Below are 21,127 nucleotides of genomic sequence, written 5' to 3' on the forward strand. Positions count from 1 at the left end.
CAGCTTCCAAAGCAAATGGAGACATTTGCCATAACTGCAGGTAAAGAGAAATGGAGTGTCTTGCCCTTTTAATTATGGAGTTTGGTGCCGTCTGTAGTTTATAGACTGTGTTGCCGCTTTAATTACGGTTTGTTTTGATGTATGTTAGCTGTCAAGTCAAGCTGTGCAAGAGTGAAATAATAAATCATAATAAAATGTATAGAAATCAAACAGTAAATGTTATTTAATATGCCTGATAAATAACAAATGAGATGGTCTAGAAAGTCTTTATGAAATGTACAGTATGTTGTGAATATTTGATATCATATCAGTGCTGTGACTTGAAGCTGACAAGCGCTTACTCTCACGAAAGAGTTCAAATCAATGTGCCAACCACAAGCAGTTGGCACTTGTTTTAGCAGTCTGATCAATTTCTCCCACTACTTCTCAACCTAGTTTCAAAGGAAAATGGAGGCAGGCCTGCCAGTGTATATAGAACTTGGAGCTTTGATCTTGATTGCTTCCTTTATATATTTGAAACTCCTCTCTTTAATCATATGATGCTGCTCTGGTTGGTGATGTGGGGTGCAAAATGAAGATATCTAAACGTTTTGAGGAGGTTTTTGCCAACAATGAGACTTAAAATCATGCAGGTTAGCATTTTTCGTCATGAATCTTGTTCTGAAAGCAGCTCATATAATCTTGTTCTGAAAGCAGCTCACAATGTTAAATCTCTCTAAAAATTTTACTTTATGGATAGAATAGAATACACCCTTTGAATAGAATACATAAAAAATAAAATAGCTATATTTTTCCAGAGAAGGAACTTCAGAAAGTATTCATACCCCTTGACTTATTCCACATTTTTTGTTGTGTTACAGCCTGAATTCAAAATTGATTCAACAAAAAAAAAGTTTAACCCATCTACACACAATACCCCATAATGGCAAAGTGAAAACATGTTTTTAGAATTTTTTGCAAATGTATTGAAAATGAAATACAGAACTACCTCATTTACATAAGTATTCACACCCCTGAGTCAATACATGTTAGAATCACCTTTGAGAGCAATTACAGTTGTAAATGTCTCTAAAAGCTTTGCACAACTGGATTGTACAATATTTGCATATTATTCTTTTTAAAATAATTCAAGCTCTGTCAAGTTGTTGTTGATCATTGCTAGTGTAACAGTATAACTTTAGACCGTCCCCTCGCCCCGACCCGGGCTCGAACCAGGGAACCTCTGCACACATCAACAACGGTCACCCACGAAGCGTCGTTACCCATCGCTCCACAAAAGCCGCGGCCCTTGCAGAGCAAGGGGAAACACTACTTCTAGGTTTCAGAGCAAGTGACGTAACTGATTGAAACGCTATTAGCGCGTACCCGCTAACTAGCTAGCCATTTCACATCCGTTACACTAGACAGCCATTTTCAAGTCTTGTCATAGGTTTTCAAGCCGGTTTAAGTCAAAACTGTAACTACAGTAGGCCACACAGGAACATTTAATGTCGTCTTGGTAAGCAACTCCAGTGTATATTTGACCTTGTGTTTTTAGGTTATTGTCCTGCTGAAAGGTGAATTTGTCTACCAGTGTCTGTTGGAAAGCAGACTGAACAAGGTTTTTCTCTAGAAAAACTCCCTAGTCCTTGCCGATGCCAAGCATAACCATAACATGATGCAGCCACAACCATGCTTGAAAATATGAAGAGTGGTACTCATTTATGTTGGATTTGCCACAAATGTAACGCTTTGTATTCAGGACAAAGTTAATTTCTTTGCCACATTATTTTGCAGTTTTACTTTAGTGACTTATTGCAAACAGGATGCATGTTTTGGAATATTTTTTATTGTGTACAGGCTTCCTTCTTTTCACTCATTTAGGTTAGTATTGTGGATTAACTTTAATGTTGTTGCTCCATCCTCTCCTATCACAGCTATTGAACTCTTTAAAACCTTCTTAGGGATCAAATCCCTTTAGCGGGATCGATTTGACAACATCCGGTGAAATGGCAGAGCGCCAAATTCAAATTATATTACTATAAATATTAAACTTTCATGAAATCACACATGCAATACACCAAATTAAAGCTACACTTGTTGTTAATTTAGCCAAAGTGTCAGATTGCAAAAAAGCTTTACGGCGAAAGCAAACCGTGCTATTATCTGAGGACAGCACCCCATCAAACAAAGACAGAGAATCATAATTCAACCCGCCAGGCGCCACACGAAACTCAGAAATAAAGATATAATTCATGCCTTACCTTTGATGAGCTTCTTCTGTTGGCACTCCAATATGTCCCATAAACATCACAAATGGTCTTTTTGTTCAATTAATTCTGTTGTTATCCAAAATGTCCATTTATTTGGCGCTTTTGATCCAGACAAACACCGGTTCCAACTCGCGCAACATGACTACAAAATTACCTGTAATCTTTGTCCAAACATTTCAAACAACTTTCCTAATACAACTTTAGGTATTTTTTAACGTAAATAATCGATCAAATTTAAGACGGGATAAACTGTGTTCAATACCGGAGGAAAACAAAGTGGAGCGAGCTTTTCAGGTCATGCGCCTCTAACAAACAGTACACTTCACTCGACCCTCGTTCTGGACAGCCCTACTTCTTCATTTCTCAAAGGAAAAACATCAACCAATTTCTAAAGATTGTTGACATCTAGTGGAAGTGATAGGAACTGCAAGCAACTGCCTTAGAATTCTAGATTCCCATTGAAAACCCATTGAAAAGAGAGTGACCTCAAAAGAAAAAATCCTGGATGGTTTGTCCTCGGGGTTTCGCCTGCCAAATAAATTATGTTCTACTCACAGACATCAATCAAACAATTTTAGAAACTTCAGAGTGTTTTCTATCCAAATCTAATAATAATATGCATATCCTAGCTTGTGGGCCTGAGTAGCAGGCAGTTTACTTTGGGCATGCTTTTCATCCGGACGTGAAAATACCGCCCCCTAGCCTTAAGAAGACTCTTTAACTGATTTAAAGTCACTGGGCTCCAGAGTGGCACAGCGGTCTAAGGCACTGCATCTCAGTGCTAGAGGTGTCACTACAGACCCTGGTACGGTTCCAGGCTGTTTCACAACCGGCCGTGATTGAGTGAATCACAATCGGCCCTGCGTGATCAAAGTCCCTGGTTGTATATATGTTTGAAATTCACTGCTTGACTGAGGGGTCTTGCAGATAAAGTGCCTTTGGAAAGTATTCAGACCTCTTGACTTTTTCCCCAAAAATGTATTATTATTATTATAAAATGGACTAAATTTAAAAACAAAAAATACTGACAAAGCAAAAACAGATTTACATTTTTTTTTTAAAGCAAATTTATCAAAAGTTTAAAAAACTGGTCTTATTTACATAAGTATTCAGACCCTTTTCTATGAGACTCGAAATGAAGCTCGGGTGCATCCTGGTTCCATTGATCATCCTTGAAATGTTTCTACAACTTGATTGGAGTCCTCCTGTGGTACATTCAATTGATTGGACATGATTTGGAAAGGCACACAACTGTCTATTAAAGGTCCCACAGTTGACCGTGCATGTCACAGCAAAAACCAAGCCATGAGGTCAAAGGAATTGTCCGTAGAGCTCCGAGACAGGACTGTGTCGAGGCACAGATCTGGGGAAGGGTACCAAAAAATGACTGCAGCATTGAAGGTCCCCAAGAACACAATGCTCCCCATCATTCTTAAATGGAAGAAGTTTGGACCACCAAGACTCTTCCTAGAGTTGGCCGCCCAGCCAAACTGAGCAATCGGGGGAGAAGTTCCTTGGTCATGGAGGTGACCAAGAACCCGATGGTCACTCTGACAGAGCTCAAAAGTTCCTCTCTAGAGATGGGAGAACCTTCCAGAAGGACAACCATCTCTGCAGCACTCCACCAATCAGACCTTTATGGTAGAGTGGCCAGACGGAAGCCACTCCTTAGTAAAAAGCACATGACATCCCTCTTGGAGTTTGCCAAAAGGCAACTAAAGACTCTCTGGTCTGATGAAACCAAGATTGAACTCCTTGGCCTGAGTACCAAGCGTCACGTCTGGAGAAAACCTGGCAGCATCAGGCTATGGGGATGTTTTTCAGCGGCAGGGACTGGGAGACTAGTCAGGATCGAGGCAAAGATGAACGGAGCAAAGTACAGAGGCAAAGATGAACGGAGCAAAGTACAGAGATCCTTGATGAAAACCTGCTCCAGAGCGCTCAGGACCTCAGACTGGGTCGAAGGTTCACCTACCAACAGGACAACGGTCCTAAGCACACAGCCAAGACAACGCAGGTGTGCCTTCGGGACAATTCTCTGAATGTCCTTGAGTGACCCAGCCAGAGCCCGGACTTGAACCCGATCAAACTTCTCTGGAGAGACCTGAAAATAGTTGTGCAGCAACGCTCCCCATCCAACCTGACAGAGTTTGAGAGGATCTGCAGAGAAGAATGGGAGAAACTCCCCAAATACAAGTGTGCCAAGCTTGTAGCGTCATACCCAAGAAGAATCAAAGCTGCCAAAGGGTCTGAATACGTATGTGATAGTTCAGGTTTTATTTTAAATTAGCAAACATTTCTATAACCCTGTTTTTGCTTTGTCATTAGGGAGTATTGTTTGTAGATTGAGGGGGAAAAACGGTTTTAATTTTAGAATAAGGCTGTAATGTAACAAAATGTGGAAAAAGTCAAGGGGACTGAATACTTTCCGAAGGCACTGTAAATGTAGGTGTGGGGTACAGAGATGAGGTAGTCATTCAAAATTCATATTACACAATATTATTAGTCCATACAACTTATTATGTAACTTGTTAACCACATTTTTACCCCTGAACGTATTTAGGCTTGCCATAACAAATGGGTTGAATACTAATTGACTCAAGACATTTTAGCTTTTCATTTTTTATTAATTTGTCAAAACATAATTCCACTTTGACATTTTATGGGGTATTGTGTATAAGCCAGTGACACAAAATGGTAATTTTATCCATTTTAAATTCAGGCTGTAACACAACAAAATGTGAAAATAATCAAGGGGTGTGAATACTTTCTGAAGGCACTAACAGCAACATTCACACGAAAAGACACAAATACTATACAAGATTTACAACAAACATTTCACAAGAATTTCATGTTATTTAAAAGTAATGAAAATTCTGCTTCAAGGGACACTATTAGGTACTAAACATAGTAACCATGAGGTTTAAGCAGGATGAACAAGTGCCCATAGGTAACAACCATCAACATTGTGCAAAAGCCATTCATGAAAGCCATTCATGGTAACCTACACTCTTTAAAAAATGTACTCGCGAAAGGCAACATCTCTTTCAAACAGCAGCCACCAAAAGTAAAGTCGATATATAAACCAATCAGCATCACTCAAACCTGGTTGAACCCACAATGTTTATTGCTTCGTTTCCGCAGCCTGCTAAGTAAACAAAACCGTGCCTTAACTTTGTCAAACGATGTCTCCATAAATTTCCCTGGGGCAGATTGATTGTACAGAGATTACTATCACTTCTCAATGGACAATGTTTTCTGTATTGTGGCGATAGTCTCGAGTGCAAGATGAATAACGTTTTCTTCAATAAAGAGTACTATATCAAATAGGGATGCACAATATATCGGTGAACATATCGGAATCCGCTGATATTAGCTAAAAATGCCGACATCGGTAGCGGCCAATGTCTAGTTTAACGGCCCGATGTGCAAAACCGGTGTCAAAGCTGACGTGCATACCTATAGAACGTAGATACATGACGTCATAACATCGCGTAAAATGTTGCACTATACGTGCAACACAGCATTCCTAAACTAGCCCACAATGTCTGCAGTGTGGATTGAGCAGTAATTTGAAAGAGTAACACAATTTCAGCGAGACAACTCAAAGGTGAAATCCATTAAAGCCAAGAAAATGGAATTCATTGCCCTTGACAATCAACTGTTCTCTGTCGTGGGTGATGTTGGCTTTCGCCGACTGGTCGAGCACCGGTACACACTACCAAGTGTGCTATTTTACAGATGTTGCCCTACCGGAGTTACACAGTAATGGCGTCACTGCTATTAGCTTCACGACATACATACTATGGGACGCCGTTTGGGTCTTTGCGTGTCAAAAAAGATACAGTAGCACTGTCAAAGCTGTACAAAAAAGTCTGCAAACACCAGCCACTAACAATGTGTTTACAATACCGTGTTGGTAATAAAGCATAATTTGTTCGGCCGCAACTTCTGGGGTAGCTAGCTTCAGCTTGGTACCTAGCTAGCACCAATACAACCAGCCTGAAAACAATGACCAGTAGAACCTGCAGTCATTTTCATTATTCTTAGCAATGATTTAGGAATCCTTGTTAGTATTAGCTAGGTTGCCACTTGTTGTTCGCCTATTGAAATTGAACTTCAGTTCATGAAAATAAATAGCTAGTCAGCAACTTAACCCTGTTGCCCAAAGCTAATGTTATAAGCAGCCAGCTAGCTTTATTTGGCTAGTGAGGTTAGTGTTGTGAAGCTAGCCACATTAAGGATTAGGCAATATAGTGGAACAGGCGGTTTGCCTTCAAAATAAAATTATGTCATTGACAGTAATGCAAATTAATACAAATTGTAGAATTATGCCATACTTTTATTTTGAAGGCTAACCGCAAAGTCCACTATTGTGGCTAATCCTTATTATGGCTACCTTCACATAGATGGGTCCGACCACCATTAATCAAATAAGAACTGTTTTATAAATTAGGGTTATTTTCGATGATGACACCTTGCTATATAGTTAGCTAGCTAACTATAGCTACTGAAACAGATGTGTTATTTGACGTGTATCTTTTTTGACACGCAGAGACCCAAATGGCGTTCCATAGAAATCCTGGTTGAGAAGGAAACGACTGAACAAATGAACAACGAAACAGTACAGCAAGTAAGTGAAAGAAATAGGTTTTGATTGTGTTTTACTGGTAACGGGGACATACGTAACTGCCAACAAAATAACTTTTTGGTCAGTGTGTGTGTGTGTGCGTGTGTGTGTGTGTGTGTGTGTGTGTGTGTGTGTGTGTGTGTGTGTGTGTGTGTGTGTGTGTGTGTGTGTGTGTGTGTGTGTGTGTGTGTGTGTGTGTGTGTGTAACCTTTATTTAACTAGGCAAGTCCGTTAAGAACAAATTCTTATTTACAATGACGGCCTTGGACGCTGGGCCAATTGTGCGCCGCACAAGGGTCTGAGTACTTATGTAAATAAGATATCAGTTTTTTACTTTTGATATATTTGCTAAAATTTCTACAATTCTGTTTTTGTTTTGTCAGTATTTTAATTTTATTTAATCCATTTTATAATAAGGCTGTAACGTATATTTTTTGGGAAAAAGTCAAGGGGTCTGAATACTTTCCGAAGGCACTTTATCTGTAAGACCCCTCCGTCAAGCAGTGATTTTCAAACACAGATTCAACCACAAAGACCAGGGACTCGGACCACGCAGGGCCAATTGTGTGCCGCCCAATCACAGCCTGGATTCGAGCCAGAGACTGTAGTGACGCCTCTAGCACTGAGATGCAGTGCCTTAGACCGCTGCGTCCGTGTGTGTGTGTGTGTTAACTATTTTACTGTACTAGAACGCTTAAAAGGCCGCTAAAATTGTAAGTATCGGTCATATCGGTGCATCATTAGTATCAAAAATAACATCAAACAAAATGGAGTGATGGTAATTCAACATCCTTTGTCGAAATATAGATTGATAAGATTAGAGGGAAATGTTTGCTGCTGTTTAATGACAGTTTATAATTGTTGTCATTCCCACTCTCTTGACTATAATAGTCCTCCCATGAAATTTAACAGGGTTTTCATGAAAGCTGAAGAGCTTCATTAACACTATAATGTCGTTAACAAGTTAAGACTGCAAAAACTGAAAACAGCAATCAACTTACAGGTTAGTGTCAATGCAGTATCAATACATTTTTGTGCGGCCTTGATACCCTTTCAGTGATAAAGCATTGTTGATGTAGGCCTACCACAACTTGATTTGACTGTCTCTTGCATTTGTACATTTTGGTTCTTTCCATACTCCTTCAGAATTATTATATTCCTCTCCATTCCGGAGCACATCCACATCCACCTTCCGTTGAATGATTTGATGTCCCAAAAAACCCAAACCCATTGTTGTCGCATAAAGGTGTATTGAGATCGCAATGTTGTATCTGTCCCATTATGGCATCTGAGACTGATACAACGCTAGTCAATAAAGATGAAATTGCATTGATGCAAAATTAATCATGATCCAATGATCATCACAGAAGGTGAGTAATGCCATACATTATTGTCACTGTCTAGATATGGAATAGATTTCAGTATCTGTGAGTCCAGTGTCTCAATGGAGTGTATATGACCTCTTCAGGTTGTGGCTAAAATTAATGGGGAGGAGCTGAATGGAAGACGGGTCAGTGTGGTCCACCCAGAAGAAAGGAGAGTGCCGGACAGAGCCGATACACAAGTTTGAGCAGATGAAGCAGGACGATCACTGGGATGATGAGCGTCTTCGCAAGGAGTTTTCCCAGTTTTGGAACGATCACGAGTGCAATGATGATGATAACAGAGGGTGGCCGCAGCAAGGGCTTCGGCTTTGTCTCAACGGAGGGGTGCGTATATCTGATGATGCAGCCCCTCATACCTAAATGATCCCATAACATGTACAGTCTGTAGTTGGAAAAATACATTAGTGATATAACTAGCTATAATCACATCTTTAATCGTGAATATCTAGTTCTCAGCATTTTACAAGTAACGCTACAAGTACCCAGGCAGTGTACAGAACCCATTGCATCATATGATTGCCTTGCCATAGGCCCCCATGCAGCAGCCTGCTGTCCATGTCCAAGGCCAGGAGCCTCTGATGGCCTCCATGCTGGCAACTGCTTGTCCTCAGGAACAGAAGCAGATGCTTGGTGAGTTTGGCATCCTTTTGTTCAGTTCACTTTATTAGCCTCATACTGGAATTTTGCAATCCTCCAGTGTAAAGTACTAAATGATGGTCTGTTTTGTTCCCCATTTCTCGAGGTGAGCATCTCTCACCCTGATCACGCTCCTCAGTCTGGCTGGGAAGATCACAGGCATACTTCTGGAGTTAGACAACTACGAGCTGCTCCACCTAAGTCCCCAGAGATCTGCAAGGTGGATGAGGCGGTGGCTGTGTACCAAGCTCGCTAAAGAGGCCATACAGATAGCTGTCCCATCTCAACTTCAACTTCCTTTACTGAAGAAAAAAGTAGAAGATAATTTAATTGAATAAACCACAAACTCAATATATAGGTCCAAAGAGACAGTTTTTTGTTTAATGACTGTCCTGTCTTGATGGGCATTAATTGGGGCTGACCCCGGTCGAATTTATGTCTGTCAAATCGCTCTGCAAAATTACAATATTGTGAAGGACACTCAATTGTTTGCCAATAGTACATTTTTTAGGCCACTGTAAAGTTATTACATTATGTATTGGTTACCTATTGAAATAATGGTAAATAATTTTAAGCAAGGTCATAGAGAAATGTGTTACTTGTTTAATATATTTACTGTTGCAAGAAAAAGGCTTTTATATCAACAAACAGTTCAGTGGAAATGTGAATATGTAAGACTAATCACTCTTTCAACTGATTATTGAAGACGTCGATTAATTCTGCAGTTGATGCAAACCATACAACAGATCAATGTAAATAAACTGTTCTAACATTTTTGGTATTAGATTTATAACCTTTCATTTTGCCTATCTTAACACTTGACATTGTGCTCATAATGCCCCCAATTCTATATCAGTGATACTTGTGCTATTTTTTTTTTTTTTAACAATATCAAAATGTGAAAGTTATCATGTTGAAGATGATCTTATTAGCAGAATTTGGCAAGGCAGGCTAAGTTTAATCGTGAAAGAAATAAAATACCATAGCCTCTAGTACACCCTGCTGGCTGTTTCATAGCATCACAGCACCACAGTCAAGAGCACCATTATAGGGGTTGTCTTAACGTTAAAAGGGATAATTCGCGATTTTGGCTATGAGGCCATTTATCTACTTCCCCTAAGTCACATGAACTTGTGAATAAAAACTGCATGTCTCTGTGCCCAGTATGAAGGAAGTTAGAGGTAGTTTTGCGAGCCAATGCTAAGTAGTGTTGCAACCCTGAAGTATCCCTTTAACCAGACTGCTAACCTTATGCCTAACCCTAACCTTAAATTAAGACCAAAAAGCTCCTTTTTGTTTTCATACATTTTTACAATATAGCCAATTTTGACTTTGAAGCTTGGCCATCTAGTGGGATCCACTCGTAGGTCATTGATACGAGTCCATTGCAAACACTGGTATAAAACATTTGTACCCAAGACTTGAGGCTTATCATCTGCCCGGTACAGTGAAGAGCACACTTCTCCAGCGTGCCAGCGGCCATCGAAGGTGAGCATTTGCCCGCTGAAGTCAGTTACATCGCCGAACTACAGTCAGGTCAAGACTGACTGCAGTCGAGCACGCAGATAAGCTTCCCTGAGATGGTTTCTGACAGTTTGTGCAGAAATGATTAGGTTGTGCAAACCCACAGTTTCATCAGCTGTCCGAGTGGCTGGTCTCAGATGATCCCGCAGGTGAACAAGCCGGATGTGGAGGTCCTGGGCTGGCGTGGTTACATGTGGTCTGCGGTTGTGAGGCCGGTTGGACGTACTGCCAAATTCTCAAAAATGACGTTGGTTGCGGCTTATGGTAGAGAAATTAACATTAACCTGTTTGGGCTGCAGGGGCAGTATTGAGTAGCCAGATAAAAGGTGCCCATTTCAAACGGCCTCGTACTCAATTCTTGCTCGTACAATATGCATATTATTATTACTATTGAATAGAAAACACTCTCTAGTTTCTAAAACCGTTTGAATTATATCTGTGAGTAAAACAGAACTCATTTGGCACAAACTTCCTGACCAGGAAGTGGAAAATCTGAAATCGATGCTCTCTTCTAGGTCCTGCCTATAAATGGGCATGATACGTATTAGTATACATGCACGTCATACACCTTCCCCTGGATGTCAAGAGGCTGTGAGAGAAGAAATGGAGTGTTTATCTTGGTCTGAGTTGGAATAAATCGTCTTGGAATGACGTGTCACCCATTTCCTGTTTTCAGGAAGGCGCGAGGTTGGACCCGGAATTGCCTTCTGAAAAGCTTTCGTTATAGGCGACTACTATCTCCGGCTTTGATTTTATTTGATACATGTGACAATATCATCGTAAAGTATGTTTTTTCAATATAGTTTTATTAGATTTTTTAAATTTATTCGGGACGTTAGGCGTGTTGCGTTGTGTGCCTTTGTTCAGAAAGGAGAGCTTCGCGCCACTTGGCTAGTGCGCTTGCTAATTCAAGAGGGAAAAAGGACGTTCTAAATCCAAACAACGATTGTTCTTGACAAAGGACACCTTGTACAACATTCTGATGGAAGATCAGCAAAAGTAGGACCCATTTTATGATGTTATTTCATATATCTGTCGAACTGTGTACTATTAGTTTTGCGCCCAGGTTTTGGGCACTCGGTCGCCATAACGTAAGCCTTATGTGGTAATGAAGTTATTTTTAGAATTCTAACACGGCGATTGCATTAAGAACTAGTGGATCTATCATTTCCTATACAACATGTATTTTTTAGTTATGTTTATGAATAGCTATTTGGTCAGAATATGTGTGTCAGAAAAAGTGTCAGAAAAAAATCCGGACGTTGTGGGAAAAAGTAGCTACGTTAGCACAATGTATAACCACTGATTTCAGCTCTAAATATGCACATTTTCGAACAAAACATAAGTGTATGTATAACCTGATGTTATAGGACTGTCATCTGATGAAGAATATCAAGGTTAGTCAAAAATTATATATCTTTTACTGGTTTGTTACGATCGCTAACTTTTGCTGCTGGGAAATGGCTTGTGTTTCTGGCTATTGTGGTAAGCTAATATAACGCTATATTGTGTTTTCGCTGTAAAACACTTAATAAATCGGAAATATTGGCTGGAATCACAAGATGCCTGTCTTTCATTTGCTGTACACTATGTATTTTTCAGAAATGTTTTATGATGAGTATTTAGGTATTTGGCGTTGGTGTCTGTAATTATCTGTCTGTGTCACGTTCCTGACCTGTTGTCTGTTATTTTTGTATGTGTTTAGTTGGTCAGGGCGTGAGTTGGGGTGGGCATTCTATGTTTTGTGTTTCTATGTTTAGGTCGTTGGTAATTAGCCTTATATGGTTCTCAATCAGGGACAGGTGTTTGATGTTTCCTCTGATTGAGAACCATATAAAGGGAGGCTGTTCACACTGTTTGTTTGTGGGTGGTTGTCTTCCGTGTCTGTATGTCTGTTCTTACCACACGGGACTGTAGCGTGTTGTTTGTAGTCTGTACCTGTTCGTGCGTTCTTCGTGTTATTATGTAAGTTCTCTAGTTCAGGTCTGTCTACGTTCGTTTTGTTATTTTGGTATCGTTCCAAGTGTTTTTTCGTGTTCGTCTTTATCGTTTAATAAATCATTATGTTTTCAAAACCTGCTGCATTTTGGTCTGATCCCTACTCCTCCTCTTCAGACGAAGAGGAGGAGAGAAACCGTTACAGAACCACCCACCAACGAAGGATCAAGCAGCGGGTTAACGGGCAGCAGCGACAGCAGCAGGTGTACAAGGAGGAATGGACATGGGAGGAAATCCTAGACGGAGAAGGACCCTGGGCAGAACCAGAGGAGTGTCGCCGCCCCAAAGCGGAGCTGGAGGCAGCGAAAGCGGAGAGGCGGCGATATGAGGAGGCAGCACGGAAAGAAGGCTGGAAGCCCGTGAGTCAAACCCAAAAATGTCTTGGGGGGGGGGTTCTCGGGGAGTGTAGTTGGGTCAGTCAGGAGACGTGAGCCAACTCCTCCTGCTTACCATAAGGAGCCGGTGAGGGCGGATTTGGAGGTGAGTGACGCAGAGACAGTAAAGGAGTTAATGGAGAAATTGGAGGAGAGAGTTATGAGGGATGTACTGGTTTGATGCATGAGGCACGGCATCCGTCCTACTGAACGTGTTGGTGAGTTAATGTCACCGGGAACAGCTCTCCATACTCGTCCTGAGGTGCGTGCTAGCCGTCTGGTTAAGACAGTGCCTACACCACGCACCAAGCCTCCTGTGCGTCTCCAGAGTCCTGTGCGTCTTCAGAGCCCTGTTCCTCCTCCATGCACTCTCCCTGTGGTGCGTGTCTCCAGCCCAGTACCACCAGTGCTGGCACCACGCATCAAGCCTCCTGTGCGTCTCCAGAGCCCTGTACGCACTGATCATTCTCCCCGCACTCGCCCTGAGGTGCGTGCCCTCAGCCCGGTACCACCAGTCCCGGTACCACGCACCAGTTCTATAGTGCGCCTCGAGAACTCAGTGTGCCCTGTTCTTGTTCCTCCATGCACTCTCCCTGTGGTGCGTGTCTCCAGCCCAGTACCACCAGTGCTGGCACCACGCATCAGGCCTACAGTGCGTCTCAGCCGGCCAGAGTCTGCCGTCTGCCCAGCGGCGCCTGAACTGCCCGTCTGCCCAACGGCGCCTGAACTGCCCGTCTGCCCAACGGCGCCTGAACTGCCCGTCTGCCCAACGGCGCCTGAACTGCCCGTCTGCCCAACGGCGCCTGAACTGCCCGTCTGCCCAACGGCGCCTGAACTGCCCGTCTGCCCAACGGCGCCTGAACTGCCCGTCTGCCCAACGGCGCCTGAACTGCCCGTCTGCCTAACGCCGTCTGACCTGTCCGTCTGCAAAGCGCCGCATGAACTGCCCGTCTGTACTGAGCCTTCAAAGCCGCCCGTCTGTACTGAGCCTGTAAAGCCGCCCGTCTGCCATGAGCCTTCAGAGCCGTCCGCCAGACAGGAGCCGTTAGAGCCTTCCGCCAGACAGGAGCCGCTAGAGCCTTCCGCCAGACAGGAGCAGCCAAAGCCTTCCGCCAGACAGGATCAGCCAGAGCCTTCCGCCAGACAGGATCAGCCAGAACCTTCCGCCAGACAGGATCAGCCAGAGCCTTCCGCCAGACAGGATCAGCCAGAGCCTTCCGCCAGACAGGATCAGCCAGAGCCTTCCGCCAGACAGGATCAGCCAGAGCCTTCCGCCAGACAGGAGCTGCCAGAGCCGCCAGCCAGTCAGGAGCTGCCAGAGCCGCCAGCCAGTCAGGAGCTGCCAGAGCCGCCAGCCAGTCAGGAGCTGCCAGAGCCGCCGGCCAGTCAGGAGCTGCCTGAGACGCCAGCCAGTCAGGAGCTGCCAGAGCCGCCAGCCAGTCAGGAGCTGCCAGAGCCGCCAGACAGTCAGGAGCTACCAGAGCCGCCAGCCAGTCAGGAGCTGCCAGAGCTGCCCTACAGTCATGAGCTGCCCTACAGTCATGAGCTGCCCTACAGTCATGAGCTGCCCTACCGTCATGAGCTGCCCTCCAGTCATGAGCTGCCCTCCAGTCATGAGCTGCCCTCCAGTCATGAGCTGCCCTACAGTCATGAGCTGCCCTACAGTCATGAGCTGCCACCCAGTCCGGAGCTGCCACCCAGTCCGGAGCTGCCACCCAGTCCGGAGCTGCCACCCAGTCCGGAGCTGCCACCCAGTCCGGAGCTGCCACTCAGTCCGGAGCTGCCACTCAGTCCGGAGCGGCCACTCAGTCCGGAGCTGCCAGTAGTCCGGAGTTACCTCTCTGTCCTGAGCTACCTCTTTGTCATGAGCTACCTCTCTGTCCTGAGCTACCTCTCTGTCCTGAGCTACCTCTCTGTCCTGAGCTACCTCTATGTTCTGAGTTATCTAGGGGGGACCGGTGTGAAGGTTCCTAGACCAGGGTTGGGGCGAGGATCGCCACTCGGAGGACGCTAAGGAGGGGGACAAAGACAATGGTGGAGTGGTGTCCTCGTCCTGCGCCAGAGCCGCCACCGCGGACAGATGCCCACCCAGGCCCTCCCCTTGAGTTTTAGGGGTGCGCCCGGAGTTCGCACCTTGAGGGGGGGGGTTCTGTCACGTTCCTGACCTGTTGTCTGTTATTTTTGTATGTGTTTAGTTGGTCAGGGCGTGAGTTGGGGTGGGCATTCTATGTTTTGTGTTTCTATGTTTAGGTCGTTGGTAATTAGCCTTATATGGTTCTCAATCAGGGACAGGTGTTTGACGTTTCCTCTGATTGAGAACCATATAAAGGGAGGCTGTTCACACTGTTTGTTTGTGGGTGGTTGTCTTCCGTGTCTGTATGTCTGTTCTTACCACACGGGACTGTAGCGTGTTGTTTGTAGTCTGTACCTGTTCGTGCATTCTTCGTGTTATTATGTAAGTTCTCTAGTTCAGGTCTGTCTACGTTCATTTTGTTATTTTGGTATCGTTCCAAGTGTTTTTTCGTGTTCGTCTTTATCGTTTAATAAATCATTATGTTTTCAAAACCTGCTGCATTTTGGTCTGATCCCTACTCCTCCTCTTCAGACGAAGAGGAGGAGAGAAACCGTTACAGTCTGCTTTCGGTGCAATTTCTGATTGTAGCTGCAATGTAAACTATGATTTATACCTGAAATATGCACATTTTTCGAACAAAACATAGATTTATTGAATAACATGTTATAAGACTGTCATCTGATGAAGTTGTTTGTTGGTTAGTTTGGTTGGTTCTTGGTTAGCTAGGTTGGCTTTTTGCATGCTACCTGTGCTGTGAAAAATGTCTGTCCTTTTTTGTATTTGGTGGTGAGCTAACATAAATATACGTGCTGTTTTCGCTGTAAAACATTTTAAAAATCGGACATGTTGGCTGGATTCACAAGATGTGTACCTTTCATTTGCTGTATTGGACTTGTTAATGTGTGAAAGTTAAATATTTCTAAAAAATATATTTTGAATTTCGCGCCCTGCACTTGAAGTGGCTGTTGTCATATTGATCCCGACTTAGGGCTTGCAGCCAGAAGAAGTTAAATTCTCTACCAACACCTCTGGTGGACATTCCTGCAGTCAGCATGCCAATTGCAGGCCCCCTCAAAACTTGAGACATATGTGGCATTGTGCATTTTAGAGTGCCTTTTATTGTCTCCAGCAGAAGGTGTGCTGTGTAATCAGCTTCTTGATATGACACACCTGTCATGTGAATGGATTCTCTTGGCAAATCCGTGATTGACTGTAGACCCTGCCAGATATGTCTCGTGTTTGAGCCGTTAAATTGCGACTCTACTTTGTCTCTATATTGACACTTTGCTTGTTTGATTGCCTTGCGGAGGGAATAGCTGCACTGTTTGTATTCGGTCGTGTTTCCGGTCACCTTGCCATGATTAAAAGCGGTGGTTCGCGCTTTCCGTTTCATGCGAATGCTGCCATCAATTCACGGTTTCTGGTTAGGGAAGGTTTTAATAGTCACAGAAGGTACGACATTTCCGATGCACTTGCTAATTAACTCGCTCACCGAGACAGCGTATACATCAATGTTATTGTCCGAGGCTATCCGGAACATATCCCAGTCCACGTGATCGAAGCAATCTTGAAGCGTGGAATCCGATTGGTCAGACCAGCGTTGTATTGACCTGAGCACGGGCGTTGTGGACCTATTGGGGCGGTATGCAAATTGAAGTGAGTCTATGGTGGCAGGTAAGGTGGAGGTGCTATGATCCTTGACTAGTCTCTCAAAGCAATTCATGATGACAGAAGTGAGTGCTACGGGGCAATAGTAGCCAGCCAGCTAACGTCTCCCTGTCAGGAATGCCATACCACGGTGGGTTGCCCTTAGTTTGAAGATGTAATGATGTTGTTCTGATTTAAAGAAGCAATAAAACTGGCCTTCTTTAGACTAGCTGAGTATCTGGAGCATTAGCATTTGTGGGTTCGATTACAGGCTCAAAATGGCCAGAAACAAAGAACTTTCTTCTGAAACTCGTCAGTCTATTCTTGTTCTGAGAAATGAAGGCTATACCATGCGAGAAATCGCCAAGAAACTGAAGATCTCGTACAACGCTGTGTACTACTGCCTTCACAGAACAGCGCAAATTGGCTCTAACCAGAATAGAAACAGGAGTGGGAGGCACCGGTGCACAACTGAGCAAGAGGACAAATACATTAGTGTCTAGTTTGAGAAACAGACGCCTCACAAGTCCTCAACTGGCAGCTTCATCAAATAGTACCCGCAAAACATCAGTCTCAACATTAACAGTGAAAAGGTGGCTCCGGGATGCTAGCCTTCTAGGCAGAGTTGCAAAGAAAAAGTCATATCTCAGACTGGCCAATAAATATAAAAGATTAAGATGGGCAAAAGAACACAGACACTGGACAGAGGAACTCTGCCTAGAAGGCCAGCATCCCACCATTATTCTACATTGTAGAATAATAGTGAAAACATCAAAACGATGAAATAACACATATAGAATCATGTAGTAACCAAAAAGGTGTTAAAAAAATCGAAATATATTTTAGATTTTAGATTCTTCAAAGTAGCCACCCTTTGCCTTGATGACAGCTTTGCACACTCTTGGCATTCTCTCAACCAGCTTCACCTGGAATGCTTTTCCAACAGTCTTGAAGGAGTTCCCACATATGCTGGGCACTTGTTGCCTGCTTTTCCTTCACTCTTTTTTTTATTTTTTTATTTTTATTTCACCTTTATTTAACCAGGTAGGCAAGTTGAGAACAAGTTCTCATTTACAATTGCGACCTGGCCAAGATAAAGCAAAGCAGTTCGACACATACAACAACACAGAGTTACACATGGAGTAAAACACACATACAGTCAATAATACAGTAGAAAAATAAGTCTATATACAATGTGAGCAAGTGAGGTGAGATAAGGGAGGTGAAGGCCAAAACAAAGGCCATGGTTGCGAAGTAAATACAATATAGCAAGTAAAACACTGGAATGGTAGATTTGCAGTGGAAGAATGTGCAAAGTAGAGATAGAAACAATGGGGTGCAAAGGAGCAAAATAAATAAATACAGTAGGGAAAAAGGTAGTTGTTTGGGCTAAATTATAGATGGGCTATGTACAGGTGCAGTAATCTGTGAGCTGCTCTGACACCTGGTGCTTAAAGCTAGTGAGGGAGATAAGTGTTTCCAGTTTCAGAGATTTTTGTAGTTCGTTCCAGTCATTGGCAGCAGAGAACTGGAAGGAGAGGCGGCCAAAGGAAGAATTGGTTTTGGGGGTGACCAGAGAGATATACCTGCTGGAGCGCGTGCTACAGGTGGGTGCTGCTATGGTCACCAGCGAGCTGAGATAAGGGGGGATTTTACCTAGCAGGGTCTTGTAGATGACCTGGAGCCAGTGGGTTTGGCGACGAGTATGAAGCGAGGGCCAGCCAACGAGAGTGTACAGGTCGCAGTGGTGGGTAGTATATGAGGCTTTGGTGACAAAACGGATGGCACTGTGATAGACTGCATCCAATTTATTGAGTAGGGTATTGGAGGCTATTTTGTAAATGACATCACCGAAGTCGAGGATTGGTAGGATGGTCAGTTTTACAAGGGTATGTTTGGCAGCATGAGTGAAGGATGCTTTGTTGCGGAATAGGAAGCCTATTCTAGATTTAACTTTGGATTGGAGATGTTTGATGTGAGTCTGGAAGGAGAGTTTACAGTCTAACCAGACACCTAGGTATTTGCAGTTGTCCACATATTCTAAGTCAGAGCCGTCCAGAGTAGTGATGTTGGACAGGCGGGCAGGTGCAGGCAGCAATCGGTTGAAGAGCATGCATTTAGTTTTACTTGTATTTAAGAGCAATTGGAGGCCACGGAAGGAGAATTGTATGGCATTGAAGCTCGCCTGGAGGGTTGTTAACACAGTGTCCAAAGAAGGGCCAGAAGTATACAGAATGGTGTCGTCTGCGTAGAGGTGGATCAGACTCACCAGCAGCAAGAACGACATCATTGATGTATCCAGAGAAGAGAGTCGGTCCAAGAATTGAACCCTGTGGCACCCCCATAGAGACTGCCAGAGGCCCGGACAACAGACCCTCCGATTTGACACACTGAACTCTATCAGAGAAGTAGTTGGTGAACCAGGCAAGGCAATCATTTGAGAAACCAAGGCTGTCGAGTCTGCCGATGAGGATGTGGTGATTGACAGAGTCGAAAGCCTTGGCCAGGTCAATGAATACGGCTGCACAGTATTGTTTCTTATCGATGGCGGTTAAGATATCGTTTAGGACCTTGAGCGTGGCTGAGTTTACGGATTCTGCGGTCCAACTCATCCCAAACCATCTCAATTGGGTTGAGGTCGGGTGATTGTGTAGGCCAGGTCATCTGATGCAGCACTCCATCACTCTCCTTCTGTCATGGTTCCTTCTGTCACCAGAGGGTGGCAGAGACAGTCCTAGAGACATTGACGATTTACTCATTATGATTTCCCTGTTAAAAGAGGTGTGTTTTCTGTTGTCCTTTGCTGAATCTTGAATTGTGTGCCGTGTGCGTTTGTCTCCTGAGTGAGTTTTCGAGACTTGGTGTTTGTTGTTTTCCCAGTGTTACTGTGATCCTTCCGTTACCGTTTCTCAGTAAAGTATTATGTTTATCCTTAACCGCTGATTCCTTGTCTGGTCTCTTCTCTGCACCTGGGTCCAACCTCACCATGTCACACATTATTGGTCAAATAGCCCTTACACAGTCTGGAGGTATGTTGGGTCATTGTCCTGTTGAAAAACAAATGATAGTCCCACTAAGCGCAAACCAGATGGGATGGCGTATCGCTGCGTAATGCTGTGGTAGCCATGCTGGTTAAGTGTGCTTCGAATTCTAAATAAATCCCTGACAGTGTCACCAGCAAAGTACCCCCACACCATCACACCTCCTCCTCCATGCTTCACGGTGGGAACCACACATGCGAAGATCATCCGTTCACCTACTCTGCATCTCACAAAGACACGGCAGTTGAAACCGAAAATCTCAAATTTGGACTCATCAGACCAAAGGACAGATTTCCACCGGTCTAATGTCCATTGCTTGTGTTTCTTGGCCCAAGCAAGTCTCTTCTTATTATTGTTGTCCTTTAGTAGTGGTTTCTTTGAAGCAATTTCACCATGAAGGCCTGATTCACGCAGTCTCCTCTAAACAGTTGATGTTGAGATGTGTCTGTTACTTGAACTCTGTAAAGCATTTATTTGGGCTGCAAATGTATTCATACATTTTTTGTTTATTCAAAATCAAAAACAGAAATAACTTATTTACATAAGTATTCAGACACTTTGCTATGAGACTCGAAATTTTGCTCAGGTGCATCTAGTTTCTTTTGATCATCCTTGAGATGTTTCTACAACTTCATTAGAGTCTGTGGTAAATTAAATTGATTGGACATGATTTGGAAAGGTCTACATAAGGTCCCACAGTTGACAGTGCATGTCAGAGAAAAAACCAAGCCATGAGGTCGAAGGAATTGTCTGTAGAGCCCCAAGACAGGAATGTCTGCAGCATTGAAGGTCTCCAAGAACACAATGGCCTCCATCATTCATAAATGGAAACGGTTTGGAACCACCAAGACTCTTCTTAGAGCTGGCCACCCGGCCAAACTGATGAAACCACTATTCTCAGAGGCGACCTGGAACATTTCACAGTCAGCATAATCAAAACAATCTTGAAGCATAAATTTAGATTGGTCAGACGAACGTTGAACAGAAGGGCCTTGGTCAGGGACGTGACCAAGAACCCAATGGTCACTCTGACAGAGCTCCAGACTTCCTCTGTGGAAATGGGAGAACCTTCCAGAAGAACAACCATCTCTGCAGCACTCCACCAATCAGGCCTTTATGGTAGAGTGGCCAGACAGAAGCCATTCCTCAGTAAAAGGCATATGACAGCCCGCTTGAAGTTTGCCAAAAGGCACCTAAAGGACTCTGACTATGAGAAACAAGATTCTCTGGTCTGATGAAACCAAGATTGAACTCTTTGGCCTGAATGCCAAGCGTCATGTGTGGATGAGACCTGGCACCATCCCTACGGTGAAGCATGGTGGTGGCAGCATCAGGCTGTGGGGATGTTTTTCAGCGGCTGGGAGACTTAGTCAGGATCGAGGAAAAGATGAACGGAGCAAAGTACAGAGAGATCCTTGATGAAAACCTGCTCAATGGAGCTCAGGACCTCAGACTGGGTTGAAGGTTCACCTACCAACAGGACAACAACCCTAAGCACACAGCCAAGACAACGCAGGAGTGTCTTAGGGACAAGTCTCTGAATGTCCTTGAGTGGCCCAGCTAGAG

The 21,127-nt window shown here is 43.7% G+C and overlaps 1 long non-coding RNA gene across 1 annotated transcript; it reads left to right on the plus strand.

Annotated features, from left to right (window-relative positions):
• Window positions 1–6,843: 6,843 nt before the first annotated feature.
• LOC120026722 lies at window positions 6,844–8,884 on the plus strand. Its single transcript, XR_005473227.1, has 3 exons — window positions 6,844–6,885; window positions 8,351–8,591; window positions 8,798–8,884. It is a non-coding gene; the product is annotated as an uncharacterized LOC120026722 (long non-coding RNA).
• The last annotated feature ends 12,243 nt before the right edge of the window (window positions 8,885–21,127 follow it).

Source organism: Salvelinus namaycush, chromosome 2 (assembly GCF_016432855.1).
Source record: "Salvelinus namaycush isolate Seneca chromosome 2, SaNama_1.0, whole genome shotgun sequence".
Classification (NCBI taxonomy): domain Eukaryota; kingdom Metazoa; phylum Chordata; class Actinopteri; order Salmoniformes; family Salmonidae; genus Salvelinus; species Salvelinus namaycush.